This window comes from Ambystoma mexicanum, chromosome 8 (genome assembly GCF_040938575.1).
Source record: "Ambystoma mexicanum isolate Mex_15411 chromosome 8, UKY_AmexF1_1, whole genome shotgun sequence".
Taxonomy (NCBI): domain Eukaryota; kingdom Metazoa; phylum Chordata; class Amphibia; order Caudata; family Ambystomatidae; genus Ambystoma; species Ambystoma mexicanum.
The window spans coordinates 384,013,402-384,025,646 of NC_090929.1; positions in this window are offsets into that span (position 1 = coordinate 384,013,402).

The window sequence follows — 12,245 nt, forward strand, 5'->3', positions numbered from 1 at the left end:
TTCCCTCTTCCTTCTCTCGTGTCTATCGTTGGCCTTTCTTTCTTTGAATGGAATCTCACCATTTGTATCTCTGCAGGACCCAGGGCTCCTGTAAGCTCCTTTCGTCTTCCAGCCGTTTCCTCAACTGCTCTGGCAATTTCTATAGCTTTTTCCAAATGCAGTTCCTTCTCAACGATGAATTTATCCTGGACTTTGCGACTGTTGGTGTGCACAACCAACATGTCACATATGAGACTCTCTGCATTGTTGCCAAAACTGCACAGCACTGCTAGTTCCCTCAGTTTTGTGATATAATCGTCCACTGGTTCGGACATCTCTTGCTTTCGGGTGTAAAACCTTATCCTATGGAGCACTGTGTTCTCCTTACTGGCAAATCTTTTTATAATTCTCCTGACCGCCTCCTTAAAAACATCGTCATCATCGCCAGCCACCGGTATAGGGGTGAGACTCTCGAACACTCTTTGACCTTCCACTCCCAGGGCATTGAGTAACATGGCCCTGCGCCTTGCCGCTGAGAACCCCGCTCCTCCTATAGCTTCCACATAAGTTGTGAACAGGGGTTGCCATTGTGGCCACGGGATGGCAGGCCTACCTGGAGTTTGTAGAAAGGGTGGCGGTGGCGTTGCGCCTTGAATGATTCTCCGCGGGTTCTGGTGATGATCCTCGTCGCCAATTTATGTTGTAGATTACTTGCAGTGAAGACAGGAATCAGGGAATCTTTAACACGATTGTTTATTCCTTCACAGTCCCATGCATCAATGCACACGACGTGCATGTAACAACAATAAAGGCTAACGTGCCTAATTAACATAGGGCATGCTGCTGTGATGTCCGTGCGCGTAATACGCACTGCAGGCCCTGTTTGTCGAGAAGCCGGCGGGAAGCTCCTGCGTTCGCGTCCGCTCTCCCCTCTCGCTCGCTCTCTCTCTCCTTGTGCGCGCGAAGCCGCGGGGGCGGGCTCATCGCCTCACAGGTCTCGCGGGAGCTCTCGCGATGCCTCTACACTATTGCTCTTATTAACCACTGCCGCAGGGGCCATGTTCACTAAGCTGCGGCTTAGCCAACCAAAAAATCATACCTATTGGTGCTGGGTCCATCAATAAACATTAAAGAGAGTGCATTTACATTATTTGACTGAATATATAATGTGCTCTCCTTTTATTCACCATTGAATTGTTTTAGGGAAAACGGGGGCGAGACTGAAGGTTCTAGGTCATTTCATGGACATCCGTTTCTATGACAGATGTTTTTCCACAGAATTTTTGCCCGAAAAATCTTTTCAAAATAGTTTGTACATTATTTTGGGGGCAGGGGACCCGCCCAAACCTCCTGTGATTTACCTCTTTTTTTTTTATTCCCACACCCCCAACCATTTATATGCCCTTTCCCAGCCCCCAAAAAATCTAGAAATGTTTTTTTCAGCAAAAAAGTTAGTGGAAAAACAGGTGTCGATGAAAGGACGTCGTACCAGACCGAATACTAGATTCTTGACAATTTGGTAGATTCTGCTGCCTCACTGGTCAAGTTACCAGGACTCCGGTAGAGGCACCAGGCCGATGCCTAAACTTCTTAGGAGTGGAAGTGATTGGGAGCCAATCAGAAGCTGAATCTTGTCTGAAAGGAATAGATGCAAGTTTACTGTCGGACATGCTGCGATCAGAAAGCGTAACTTTTACCTCGTGCCATCAATGATAGAGGGATCCCGCCAGTGCTTAATTGCAGGGGTAGGGGGCATCAGCTCCTACTGTCTGTGACTGTTTTGGCAACTTTATCTTTTTACATGTCAATCAAAGTCACGCAACAAGAAGAGCGCGAGCCACACCTGAGCTGCTGTGCAAGTTATATTCCCTTGAAGAATAATGAGCAGTGGGGTGGCAGCACTGGGTGTTTGTGCTGCACACTGCTCTAATCAGCCTAAATGCCATTGACGCTGCTCCGCTACTGTAATAACTGGCAGCACTGTCTTGGCAGGGGTATGTAGTGTGGGCACTGGGCAGAAGCCAAGCAGTGGTGCTACCAGATGCCATTCTGTACCCAGCACATGGCATATAAGCCAGAGTCAGTATGATGCTGGCTTTGCTGCACTTCTGCTGGCAGGGGCACTGCATGGGTACATGCAGTGCCTTGGTAAACGGGGCATGCCCGCTTTTCCTTCTGATACACAGGCAGCATGATGTGTGCCAATATAAAGGTGCATGTCAGGCCACCAGCTCGCTGAGCATTAAACACACACACACATTGGCCCAGGACTGCGATCAGGGGCACACAGCAGCGCCCAGCACAAAAAAGATAACAGGCCAGTCATCTGCCAACAGCAATGCTACAAGGGAAAAACTAGACCAAAGGTCACTGCCAAGGAGAAGTGTCTGTGCTGAGTGCAATCCTTAGAAGATCTTGCTGAGGTGCTCGATAGGCAAGTTCATTTGTTCAGCAACAATGTGGCCTGCATTACTCCATATAAGAATAAAAGACTGCTTTATTTTCTGTCGGCAGTCACGATTCCAATTGCCACTTAAAGTATCAGGGGGTGGGGAGTTGATAGCGAAAATGGTGTTTTTAAAAAAGCAGTTAAATATTTGATCTTTTAGTTCAAGATACAACTACTAGGTCATGTAACTTTGATTTATATATTTCTAAATCACACTTCTGCCACTGGTGGGGCACACATCATCCCCAATGAGCTGTGAGAGTTGCAACTACAAATATGATGACACTGTGGGGGAGCAAAAGGGGGTGGCGACGGTAGTGGTCGGTGAGGGTCTCCTGCAATGTGGCACGGATGTGCTGAATATTTGAGCCGTGGCACTTGTTTATTTAGAAATGAAGCCCTGCTGTGTAAGGTGTCATGGCATGAGTCACTCATGGGTATCCTGAAATGTAAGGGTCTCTACCAGTATTCTGTGCCACCTTGTCCCATCCCACAGAGCTAAGGTTTTTGGATGCAAAGGACATCCTGGTTGACATTACCCTACACTCACCTGTTCCAAATGCACCAGAGTTCCTCCTAGTGGTGGCGGAGCTGAATTGCAGTATGCATCATGTGGCGAGCTGCCAATTCAACGTCCACCCAGAAGAGACGGAAATACATGACTGACTAACAGCTCTTGGAATGCATGATGGGGGGGTGTGAGGCAGGGGCACGGATTGGCTTTAAAACCCCCTAAAAAAATATAGCACTTCCTAATCGACAGTAAAATTTTACATAAGAGTCAGGTAGAATTCCTAACTTAGCACTGAACCAGAGACAGTGGCCCTCATTACTGGTTGGATACCAACAAACTGCCCTTACCATTCCCGCCACCTGGTATTACCAGGATATTATGGGCAGCAGGGAGCCAGTAAGTTCTCATTCCCATGGTGTCTTATAGGATACAATGGGATGGGATTGTCTGAACCACCGGTATTGCCAGTGATTCAGGTATTTCTTTGCCGGTAGGGGCCTGATCTACTGACAGGTTTAGGTCAGGCCTGCCGGGAGATCCATGGACCCTACCAGCAAACTTTTTTGCTGGTGCCATAATTACAGGCATTTTTCCCAGACCGGCCAAACCACAGTGAGGCACAAGATCTTCACCTTGTAGGCCCAGATCAGTAAATATGCAGAAAAACAAAAGTAGGGGGAACCTATTTGTTTGATTTTTAGGTATCTGGAAAGCATTTTATTTGCTCATGCAACCAGCATTAAATTACTGGGTGCAGAGTTAGGGAGATTCCATCTGCTGCTCAATATCCAAAAGCACATTTTAAAATGCTGGTGCCATATCAAGAGCATGTCCAAGTACCCAAACCCTCTCTACCAGTGGGCACTGCAAGATCAAATGGTAACACCCTGGGTGGAACAGGCATGATATCAAGAGAGATGACACAGACAACAGAAGTGCAATTCTAAACAAAACATTATTAATGATCAAGATGGTGTAATGCCCAACTAACTCTATACTATAGTGGGATTTTCCCTGCTTAAAGAAATCTAAGGAAAGTCTTTGTGAGTCCAAAGTGAATGTCTGCCTGTGTCAAAACCTATCGATTGTCCTCACAACTATAACTATAACAAAACATGGTGTGTTCAAAAGTAAAGACTGGACTACTTTCAGCTTGAGTTTTTCTTGGGTTGCCCGTTTCAAGTTCAACGTAGTTCCAATAAAGATACAGTTCAATAACGTTTGATCAAAATTATGAAATTACCTTCTGCAAGTTCAAATGTATCACAGTTCGCACACAAAAGAGGTCCCGGACTCTCTTCCCCAAGACAAAATCTGTCGCTCATTTGACTCTCAAGGTTCCCTTCCACAAGACATTGACATAAACATCCACTTTGGTTTCATCTGCTCAACGTTCAAAAGAAAACACCAGGTCCGATTGGCCCTCCTTCAGGTTTGCTTCACCAAGTATTTCACAGTTCTTTACAGCTTGTTCATTGTTCAGGGCTCCCTGGTCTAGGCGCAGTTGTCAGAACACACAGTCCACCCATCACAGGTTGTGCAACCAGTATATTAGGAGACATTCTGTCCTAGGCGCAGAATACATTTGTATTCTTTGTAACCCTCCTTGATACCAGTTGTTGGATTGTGATATATTGGTGACTCTTTCTCATGTTTGCAACTCTAATTGGCAGTTTTTCTGATCTTTGCACACAACGCTCACCGCAACTCTACAATCCTTCATACGCCTTTGATTCTGTCCATACTGCTCTTAATTGGTAGTGCTGGTTGACATATCTATTAGAGTGTTCATTCGATGAGGGTCAGATGCTTCTCCAGGCAGAGTGTGGGCGGTAGATCCCTTTCTACTGCAGGTGCCCCCCTGTGGAATGGCCTCCCTGCTCGTCTCAAACTTGAGCCGGACCACCTGAAGTTCCAGAAGCTGCTCAAGACCTTCCTTTTCTCCTCTGCCTTCTACCTCTCTCCCCTGCTGACCAACCTGTCTGCTGCACCGACTGGTTGCTTGCCTACCCCCAGAGTCTAACTGGGTACCAGGGTCCTCCATGATCAGTCTTCCCTGCACTGCCTCCGGGCCTACTGCACACTTAGGGGTTGTAACTGTAACCGCTACAGCCCCTGCCTCCTTGCACTTACCCAGAGGTGCACTGCACTCACTCAGAGCAATGCTGCCCTGATTGCACTTACCCTTTCCCTCTCCCCTGCACTTCTTAAGCTGTCGCACTTGCACAATATGAATGTCACAAGGCCTACTAAGATCGTTTGACGTGCCTTCCCCCTCTTCACCCTCCCCCTTGTTTTGTCACACCTAGAAACACTTGTGTACAGGCACGTTATAAATGACATATTCTGCATATTGTAGTTTACTAATTTGGAAGATTTCTTTCAGTTCCGTATTCATTATAGGTAGCAGTTACCTGTGCTCGTTTGAATGGCAACTTTCTTTCAGTTCTGTATTCAATATTGGTAGCTTTCACTTGGGTTTACTCAATTAGTGGTTTTCCTTCAGTTCGGTATTCACTAGGAGTAGCATTTACTTAAATGCCGGCGCCGTTATTTACTTAAAGTTCTTTCGGAGCGCTCCAGTCTCCTCAGTGTCTGCTGACACTTACTGGCTTTCACGGCTTTCCCCAGCGACTCTCCCCAAATGGGAAACCCTTCAGTTCGTTCACCGGGTATGTCTCCGGAGGCAGCCCGGCACCTCCACTCTGTCCATGTGTGGTCCTCATCCTTGGCGTCTTCTGCAACTCCAGCTGCACCCGGGCTTGGGCGCGGGCAACTTTTCTCTTTCCTCTGCTACCTGGCAGCACCTGCTGCCCGTCTTCACCTTAGAGGGTTTGCGGTCTTGCAAAGCTCCTCTGGCAGGTCGCTGGGAATCGCTGCTGGTGTCTCTGCTCCTTGGCCCGGTCCCATCATGGCGGGTTCTCTTCCCCCTCTCTCTTCTTTCTGCTTTTGGGTTCCAGCTTTTATACTCTTAATCATTATGAACAGCCTGCAGGTGAAAAGGGATAGACTCAATTGCCTGACGTTGTGTAAGCCTGTTAGTAAAGAAGGTCAGGCATATCGCACTAAGTGCATGCAGGCCCCACTTCTTCGTTCCAGTACCAGAGTGGTGTTTACAATAGGAAGTGTGCATTACTCTTAGTTGCCTCTTCCTCGTCTCAGTATATGATGGGAGATTACAGGGAAAAACTGGAAAGGCCTGATATACCATGGAGGGTCAGGTATGTCAGTGTTCGTGAAGGGCGTGGGGGTACCACGGCTCGCCCTTCAGGTACCCTCTCTCCAATCCCTAAGGACCCTCCACCCAGGTGGATCAGAAGATCCCGGGGAGTAGATGTGAGAGTACCTACAGGTTTCTCACACCTGAAAACCAGCCTGTAAACAATATGCTACAGTAGTACAGTCTTACTATAGAGTCCAATCACAGCAGACCAAAGTTAGGAGGAGAACATTGCTAAGGAATTAGAACAGGTCCTAAAGAAACAGCACAGATTGAAGGCCGAATCAGGATAACACAAGCTAGATTGATACAGATCACGGGAACAAACCTGTGATCTGCAGAGTTATTAACTTTGGTTAAGGTAACAAAGCACACGCAAAACGCCCTCAATTGCAGACCAAGTGAGCACAAACTGGAAATAGAGACTGGCCAATACAGCTCAAACAAATTGCCCAGGGAGGGCAAAATGTAACTGTGTGAGCTAGGAGAAATAGACACCGATAGAAACTTTTGCCTACACTGTCCTGCATAAAAAGACATTCAGGACGCTTATTTACCCACATCCTGTGAGAATAAGGAGGGCCTTGCAAATAAAACACGACAAGAGCAGCTTTGCTTCTTTCTCATCCAATCGCCAGAATTAGCAGAAAGAACAGCAGATGTGTCTATACATGTCAGCCAGTGTTTGAAAAGAAGTAGTGGAACAATGTTCCCTCCTGGCCTGCCCCCGCTCTCCACAAACCCTATCACCATGCCCCCTCCCACACACAATACAAACCCCCCAAACAAATGCACATTCTGTTTAAGGGAACTTTCAGTGCACTAAAGTGCAAGTTTCAACTGGTTCCAACACTTATTTCAAAACAAAACCATTCCGGAACTGTCTTTTTTTAGGAACAGCAACACAAAAGCATAGGAGCACCGCTCCCGCCAACTGATATCACCAAAGAAAAAACAATGTATATATATCAATATGCGCTTTTAGAAAATCTGAAAAGGAAAGTAATTTGTACTGAAGACACTGCAACATGTTATGCATCCTATGTATTTAGGTTGGCAATGTGTGTCTAACTGGTCATGCCAAAAAACGACCTTGCTTTTGTATTGCCTTGGTCAGTAGATGAGAGGAGGGGGTGGGGGTGTCAGAAGGCAGTAAGAATCAGTGACTCTAGGGGAGTAAAGCAGGCTGGAAGGATAGCATGAAATGCCTGGAAAGGAGAGTGGGTCAGATGATCGGCTTCAGGGCAGACAGGAATGTATGCCTCGAACTCAGGGAACCCTAGGCCTTCCAACCACATGCAGCATGTGCCTTTCATAGGGTGCCATCATGCGGAAGAAGAGGCAACAAACTGAAAAGAAGGACCACAGCCCAAGAAAATAGCTTTAAAATAAAAAAAAAAAAAGGCTAGGGACACTCATACAGAAAGGAAAATGCATGTTGTGTTATATATATTATTCATTGAAAACTGCGGCCATTCAAGTGATGCCTAAATAAAACTGTTGGAAAAGGTTGCAGCTAAGTTGCAAGACTGGTGAGGCAGAGGGTGTCAGAAACAGGTGGACAGAACATCCACAATATGGCCACCACAGAAATAAATGTAATGAAGGCACCAGCGTTCCTGAATTACAGAGGCGCTGATTGATACCACGGTCCCTCTAAATACTTAACCTGCAAGAGCACTGGAGAGAGTTGGAGGGTCTTTCGAACCAAAGTGAAAATACTAAGAAGGGGGCATGAGCCTCCTTCTCCCCCCCAAGCGGAGTAATCATGAGGAGGCCTTTACAACTTTTGGCTACAAGATCATCAAATTGGGTTTCCATTGAAACTGAAGCAATCCACACTGAGGCATATTAGGTTTGCAAAATACATAAATTCATCAGCAATAGTACTAGATGCAATACAATGCTCAAGGGCTTTACTTTTCCATCGCTGTGCGAAACTTGGCTTGGATCCCTTTCTGGTGGACGACTCATCGATTCATGTAAATCCCTTCTGCAAAAAGGCAAGGCCAGAACATAGTGATACCAAGTGACAACGTAGGTAGAATAAAAACCATTCTGGAAACCAGAACACATTTCTTATTGCACTGGGATCACGATCCAGCACTCTCCCCAAATATTATAGGATCAGCACTAGGTCAGTAAGTAAACCCAGACCTAAATACATGAGAAGTGCTTTTTACCATCAGGAAATATTGTTCAAAGAACAGTATTTATTCCACCAATACCGTCCCATAGAAGCAGTCCTGTAAGGCAAAGAAGGCAATCTAATCCTCCTTAGTGCTTTGGGCTATGAAGAACCTTCCTGATGAGCAACCCAAGTTGATGAACTCTCCAATCAACTTAATGGTGCACTCCCTCTGGTCTCAAGTAGTCGCTGCGCCAGGTCTATTCAGAATGGCTCAATATTCATATCATCAAAAATGTATAAAAGTAATCTCCAAGATAACAAACCTGCCTTGCCTAAACAAAATGAGATCCGACAAGGAATGAGATCGTCAGGGCACTATTGCCGACAATTGCTGGACATTGTACCAAACCACACTGGAAACAATGAATGAGTCTGCACCTTGCCCACAACATCAACGTCTAGTGATGGAAGCACACTGCACATCAGAGTAAACGTTTACATTCGGTTCGGCGGCTGAGGACTGATGCTGAAGATGTAACTCAGAAAAGGTCATCTTCTTGTGCACGATGGTAAATCGTCTCCAGATTACGGACTGGTGGAAGTAGGCGCAAGGTGGTTTTTGGTGCAGACGGTGGTAGCTGCATGCAAACACTCCAGAAAACGTTAATTTACGCGGTTCACTTTATCACGATGTTCGACCTTATATAGGAGTCATTTTCATCACCAGTGATGGGAGCTTACCTCTACTTTTAGAACTCATGTCCACGACTCCACCTGGAGACACTGTTCATTTGGTGACTTGTTTTTGGGCCAATTCTAACCTGCGCACTTCAGAAAGTTTCAAATAGAGACAGTATGTCCTGAAGAAAACGATCACACAATACCACTGGGAGAGTGTCACCACTCTCCTTCCTTTCTAGTTGCAACACTCTCCTTTAGAGCTCAGATGACATATTTTTAAGACAACTACATTACAATAGATTGTCTCGCCTAGTAGACATTTGTATGAGAAAGAATTTTTCATAATGAAAAAAAAAATGCTTTATGACTGCCACTCACTCCAAAAATTGTTGGTCGGTTTGATATTAACCATAGATTGTGAATCAAGATTTTTCTTATCCTCATTGATTAGGAGGAGATGGCTATTGTTGCTCTTTAGATTTTCCCCATTTCTCGTTCATTTTGGGGAATGCGCTGTTTGCACACTGCACTTTACATATTTATGATGTATTCTTGAAAGGTGTATTATGTTTAAAACTTTTTTTATCGTCTGTGCTAAAGTCAGCAGAATGGGGCTTCAATAACTAAAAATGAAATAAAATACATTTGAATCTTACCTTCATTCCATCCCCATGCTGTGGTCTTAGATTTATTAAGCCCATGGAATGAGGGTTTATAGGCGTACCCATCTTTTTGGGTGTGCTGCATTTGATACGGTCAGAAAACACCTATCCATCTTCACTTCACACACTCATATTCAGCGACAGGAGGCCACTTAAAGATAACTTGAACAATCGTGAAGTGTGTGTGTGTATGTAAGCCACTAACTAAAGATTTGGCACTGCACACATCCACATTTCAAAGACACAAAAAATGAGTACACGGGAAGGAAGCTCAACTCTAAGAATCTGAGATTTAAAATTTTAATAATGACTAAAATGAAGTGGTGCTCAATTCGCAAAGATATGCACTTGCAAGTTCTTATACCCAATTCGACCAACCCTCCTGGAGAACCATTTAAAAACGCAACGAATTGCGGGAACCTATACAATACTCTTCTTCCAAGATCACTCAGACTCCCGCCCCCCCTCCGAAAAGGGTTCTATATTCATTCATCCCCATTTATTTTTCGCAGACATTTTGTTTGGCTGAAAAGAAGTTGGATTCATTTTATTGGGGGTGGGGGTGGAAGCACAGTTGCTCACAAACTCCCTCCCCTTTTATTTATTCCCTACCACCCAAACCCCTTATATGTCCGTCCTTATTTCCTCCCCCCACCCCCACCCACTCTGCATATATTCCATCTCTGGCATGCCATATCTATCCCTACTCCAGACATCCCAACAGACGTTTCCCTAAACTTCTTCATTCCCATCCTTTAGCCTGCCCTTGTCTCGCTGGTGAAAAGTGTGAGCGGCTCTCTTGAAGAGCTGGACCATTGACTGGCCAAAACATCAACAACTATATTCTCACTCTTGTCACTGTGCAAACAGCTCTGGTTAACTGGGTTCTGTATTTGGGTATCTTCCCTGAAGCCTTAAAGAAAACAGGCATCACAGGTGTGCTTAAGGAAATAACAATGAACCCAACATTCTGGCAAACTGCTATTGAACTGCCAATACCACTTTTATCGGCAAGGTCATTGAGAAGGTGATGACCCATCACCTCCACACAAACAGTTCACACAACCGCCTGATAGGATGGAATTTGCCTCGCTTTTCATAAAAGATGAAATATTGAAATCTCTGGATGACAAACACTATTCTTATTCTCTTGGGTCTCCCGATGGCATTCAAAATTGTAAATCACACCACCATCTTAAGTCCTCCATCAAAATATCTAGGCTTGCCCTGGAGCGGATCCCTTTCTTCCTGACTGATAGGGAAACCAAAATCAGGTCCGGGCATTTCTCTTAAAAGCCACCTCATTTACCTGTGGAGCCCACTAGGGCTCCATCTCATCTGCAGGGCTTATTGAGGTCTATCCTTTGGATATGCTATGCTGCATATTGTCATATTCTAGAAGTGCACACGATACACACCTTGGTCTAAAAATGGAAATCAATTTTCTTTTAAATTCCACCCCTGCTCACCTACCATCTGATATGGTAGGTGATTTACAACTTGCTTAATATCGAGAGGTTTCTAAGAACAGACCCGGGGGGTCGAACCTGTGATGCTCTGTGTTGGCTTGCTTCCAAGGAGAGCATGTTGCCCTTGAACCATCCTCCAAAGATTGCCCATTTGTCTTTGGGGGAGGGGGGGGTGCCAAATCTCTGAACAACATAAAAGAATCTTGGCATTTTGTTTGGTAGCTCTTAGATTTGAGGTTCAAATGATAAGAGTTTAGCAAAAAGTCCCAACTATCAATTACATATCCAAACGTACATGCTACCCCTTCTAAACATGACCCAAAGAACCAAACGTGCTTACCTCCATGGTCGCATCACATCTGGATTATGGCAACAGCCGTCTATTGGGTCACCACAAAAGACTCATTCACCAATTGCAGACAGTGAAGAACAAAGCTGGCTAGGTTATCTTGGGCCTCCAACCTTCGGTTCAGATCAGTCCGGACCTTCTCGCCTTGCAGTGCCTCTTTCAGTGAAGGCATCCACTTCAAACTCTCTGCATCAGGCACTGATGCAGCTAAATAAGGGACCAGTCAACCCCCACCAGAAGCTCTAGAAATACAGTATGCCCAGGCTCTCGAGACCATCAAGCTTAACGTCACTGTTGGTGGTTTCTTTCAAGGAAAAAGAAACTTGGGTGAGAACTCTTGATGTGGCTGGAGCTGCCCACTGGAAGAGCTAACCTGGTCCCATCTCCTGGACCCAGAATCTTCAACAGAGCCCTCTCCCCATGTGCTCCACAGCACTTGCCCACTCTTCCACTTAACCCCTTAAATCCTATATGTACTGGGTTTCCTACTGTGCATTCACTTCAATATTTTTATTTAGAATTCTTGTTCTTCTCCATGTGCACTTCCCCTTGCACTTAAGTGATCTGAATGTTTGTTACAAGCCTGGGAAGATCCTTTCCCATCCTTCCTTCACTTTTGTCTGTAGGTGCTATAAATTGGCTGTGCCCGCAGTTGGTGCTTTACAAATAACCAAAAGCAAATCTTGAGATATCCGTAGCATCTCTCTGCTGCCTTTGAGCCAGCCTTTGGGAACTGCAATGGCATGAGATCATCTCAAAGATAAACCAGGCATCTCCAAGTTTCCAGCGTA